This window comes from Cydia splendana, chromosome 6 (genome assembly GCF_910591565.1).
Source record: "Cydia splendana chromosome 6, ilCydSple1.2, whole genome shotgun sequence".
Classification (NCBI taxonomy): Eukaryota; Metazoa; Arthropoda; class Insecta; order Lepidoptera; family Tortricidae; genus Cydia; species Cydia splendana.
Window position 1 is genome coordinate 15929835 of NC_085965.1, and position 4396 is coordinate 15934230.

A 4396-nucleotide genomic window follows, 5' to 3' on the forward strand; every position below is an offset into this window, starting at 1 on the left:
TTCGTTTAGTCAATGAAATTTGACGCGAAATTCCGTCGTATAAGTCGTCACTGTGCCTACTTAAGCACTTAAAATAGTATATTGAGTATTTAATATAACGTTGTATGAATCTGGTACTCTGATGGTTAGTTCAGTCCTCTGTGCCGTCACGTAAACTTAGGGAAATTGATCACTGTCCTTTTATATCACTAAAAGCCTTGCTAACAGCTTTAGGAAACATGTAATTTAGGTCTTGGATACAATTACTAGGAAGTGCTGCTTGTCATACTAGGTATTCTATTGTCTATTTTATACCACGGCTTAGCAAATAAATGGCTGATTTTTTTTCATAAACTCGCCTAAATTTATTCTATTTATTAGATTTTTTTTTTGTATTTAGTTAGTTTTTAATAGAGGTAAATTATATAATATCTGACTGGGTGGCAAGACAGGCGGCCGGCACCCTAGGAGCCAGAAAGGCTATGTTGGCCAAGCCGGTCCCTAGGCCCCACAAGAAGTGCTGTGGTCTGTGCAGATTGGGATTCCAAGATAGAGTTTAGAGTGGCATCGGAAGCTTTCGTGTCTAATGCCCTTTGTTTTTTGGGTCTGGGTGGCAAATTTGGACTGAGACCAAGCACGCGATCTTGCAGTTTGTAGCTTTGCTGCGAGATCAGACGTAAAAAACCAGCTTACATTTTGAAATTGTTGCACGAGGGCACGGCAAACAAGTAGTTAAATGAGTTTTTCAACGAGTACGTCAATTATGCGTGGTGGGGCAGAGCAACAAGACAACAATAAGTCAAATATCACCCCTGTAACGTGAGCACTAACCTTACGAGTAGGTAAAACCTTAAGCAAATATTGTACAATGCCGCATGCGTGCAAGTTATCTGCAGCTGCCAGTTATTTCAGTACCCAGGTACAATGGAAAAGGAAATTTAATAAAAATATTTCATAATACCGTGTATTATGCTGCGCCATATTTGATTTAACCTCGACGAAAAGGGCGTAAGGTGATAAAACTATTCGAGGCAAAATGAAGTCTGCCACATGGTGATATGTCTACATTTATTGGAAAAGGTAATTTAAGATGGGACTATTATATTAAAATGATCCTTTTCTTAGGCGAAGGTAAATTTCGTATCGTTATGTTATGGATAGGGATACTTCTAGAACAAGAGCATAGCAATACAGTATTCGCAAGTAGAGTACCGTGCTCTTTCTATCTGTATTATTTAGAAATAGACGGTTGTAGTAAAACACCACCATTACTTTTACTACGTAAAAAATTGAATAATCCCTTACGTAACCGAATACTTACACGCTCACCACTATCCACGTAGTCTTGTCTGTCCTACTCCTATAGTTTTTTTTTTTTAGCATTAGTAAAAAGGTAAACAATCGTGTCTTTTAATCGAAAAACACGTTTTAAAAATAAGTCACGGCAAAATATGTAACATTTATGAAATTTCATAAGTAATAGTCACTGATTTTTAAAAAGCGTTTTTAATTAGAAGACATGTCAAGATCGCTTACCTTCTTTCTAATGCTAAAAAAAAGGAACTATGGAGTAATTGTTTAAGTCGGAGGTGCAGAGGTAGTGAGTAAATAATCATCTTGATTTTTAAAAGTTTGTAATCGCCTTTAATAAGCTTTAAGGGTAATTATCACCGTGCACATTGTCTAGTAGTGAACTCCAGGCATTGGCGGAATATGTACGCAGTGGCTGAGGACTCCTGGACTTTCGCAGGTACAAGACTCCATTTGGTTGTAACCCAATATTTGTGATCCAGGTGTGCAGTTCAATACCTTACCTGAAATATTAGTAAAATAGTTTACGAGATTAAAATTAACCCCCCTAAAGAAAGATTTCTTTAAAATAACCTTAGTTGGTTGAAGTTTCTCAACGCCTTTACGCGGGGTCGCGAGTGGAGGCCACTCGTAGTCAAGTGATGAATAAAATATAATAAATATTGGACCACTTGGGCCACTTGCGTCATCCCACCCGGGGTTAACCGGTTAAACCCAGTGTCAAATTGTACTGGTAACCTTGGTAACTCCAGGTTTAACCGGTTTACCCCGGGAGTGGAATGGTGCAAGTGGCGCGTAGTGTTCGTTAGGTTGATTCACGATATCTGGGGTTTTAGATGAGATCAGCTTCTCCATTTGAGATTTAAATGATATTTCGTACATAAGTTCCGAAAAACTCATTGGTACGAGACGGGGTTTGAACCCGCGACCTACGGATTGAAAATCACTCGCTCTTACCGCTAGGCCACCAGCGCTTACGCTTTATATAACTATAACTATATAATAAAGTTCAATATGAGTGCTTACTTTTATACCACTCCTCATAACTCTCGGGCCTAGGCGGTATGCTTTCACCATAGTCAAAGGAAAGTATCACAAGGAAACCCTGAAATAAGTAAAATGATCTATCATTAAGCGATCTCTTAAGCGAGTAGATATGTGCAATGAAACATGGATCCGTTATGGTTTTTACTAAATAGCATTAAGGTTACATTCGAAAACGACTGCAGCAGCGTTACTGTTGACAGGGCGACGGCAGTGTCGATTTTTATTGTTGATAGGTACGTTGTACCTATTGCTGTCGTTCCCGCATTAGGCCACGATTAGAATGTTCAATCTGTCACACTTTTATCTCAGATATTAACAGCGACACCGCGCGCGTGCATCTACTTATATACTACATTAATTTAGCGACGTTGTAACAGTAAATAGGTACTGCTACAGTCACCATTCGAATCTGTACACAGTGGTTAACTGTTGGTAAAATTAATTCCAGTTGCGAATCTATTCCCGCATTGCATCATGCTGCATTGCCGATGCCGTGGAAAATAGCGATGTTACGGTGAATGTTCTTGTGCCGAGGCGTCCGACATGTCATTTTCTATCGGAAAGTACCGGAAGCTCCGGCCCGGCCCCGGCCCGGTCTAGCGTTTCAGTAACTCTCTGCTGGAAGTAATTAATAGACTAGAAATTTGGACCAAAGGGACGATTAGATCTAAGTAGTAGAAGTAATAATAAATCAGCTTACCAGAATAAAAACTTGCAAGTATTTCATTATTTAGTAACGAACAGCTCAAGACGTTTAGAAACTAGGCTTAGCCAGCGTTGCACGTTGACTTAAATACGTGTTTATGGGTTGCCAATATAATAACCCGTATTACCAGTATTTTGCGCCATGAGTTGCTGCCGTTTAGGCATCAAAGTCAAGAAACCATATAAAAGTGGAGCGTGAATCTCGCGACCTAAACGCGTAAGCGCCATGAATTTTACGGCACTTACGACGTTTTGGCGGCGTGGTACAGGTTGTGATTGCGACAATTTCATTATATATGGTATTAGTCGTCTCTATAGTAAAAATAACTCAGTTTGCGAGATCGACTAATCTTCGGCAGCTCAGTTGGTTTCCTACATCAAAGGGTTCGATTCTCGCCCACCGCAGTGATTTTCACATTTTTCCTTGATTTCACTACTTATTTACTTTGTAATAATTTGGTTTGGTGGATTACATAACTCGTACTAACAGCAAATTGTAGATACCGAGTCATTTTACATCAGTCGTGTTTTCGGCTTCTATAGTCAAACAACATACATAGTTGTATATATATGACCGATGTTGTAGGTATACATTATGGCTAAAAATTAAAAAATATGTTATTTTATTTTATATTTAAGTATCTAGTTCATAATAAGTCCAGTATTATTCTGGCAACACCGATATTAGCACACAAATTCGATTCAGCTTAATGGTCGAATTGCGAACAAATACCTTTACCATGAATGAATTAACACCGTACTCGCTAAATATAGCGTAAACAGTGTCTAGTGGTCACCTAATAGTTATTTACCATACAAGTTCGAAAAATACGAAGGTTTAATTCGACACGAGTTGCGAATGACCTATTCGCACACGTGTATCGTACAACGTTTTACAGTAGGCCCTTTATCGACGTATTTACCTTTTAATAAGCCGTAATAGAGCACTAGATGTACCTACTTTAATGTACTAAATATCGTTAGTGTGAGCCTGAAGGCGAATTATATATCGGAATCTAAATGATTACGGCTAAAGTTTTATGATTGTGGCCATAGAACATTTGTACCAAGTGGTATCGATATTATACCGTATCGGTATCGGCTGTACAAATGTGACAAAATTATGTTATAGAAAAATACTGTTCTGTCTGTAGTTTATTCTTTAACTCTACATATAGGTACTCATGATATAATTATCATGAGCTGCTGGCGAAAACTATCGTGATACAGTCGATAAAGTTTTCTTTAAACTCATGGTACGGTTTTAAAGAAAACTATTTGAAGCTATTGTTTGAAGCCCATTTATTCGTTATCGTCTGTTGAAAATATTCGCTTGCAACATTTGCAACCCATG

The 4396-nt window shown here is 38.3% G+C and overlaps 1 long non-coding RNA gene across 1 annotated transcript; it reads right to left on the reverse strand.

Moving 5' to 3' along the window:
• Window positions 1-1596: 1596 nt before the first annotated feature.
• Window positions 1597-3115, reverse strand: LOC134791880 (uncharacterized). The gene is made up of 3 exons (XR_010144359.1): window positions 3038-3115; window positions 2317-2395; window positions 1597-1793 (listed from the first exon to the last, which is right to left on the reverse strand). It is a non-coding gene; the product is annotated as an uncharacterized LOC134791880 (long non-coding RNA).
• Window positions 3116-4396: the final 1281 nt, after the last annotated feature.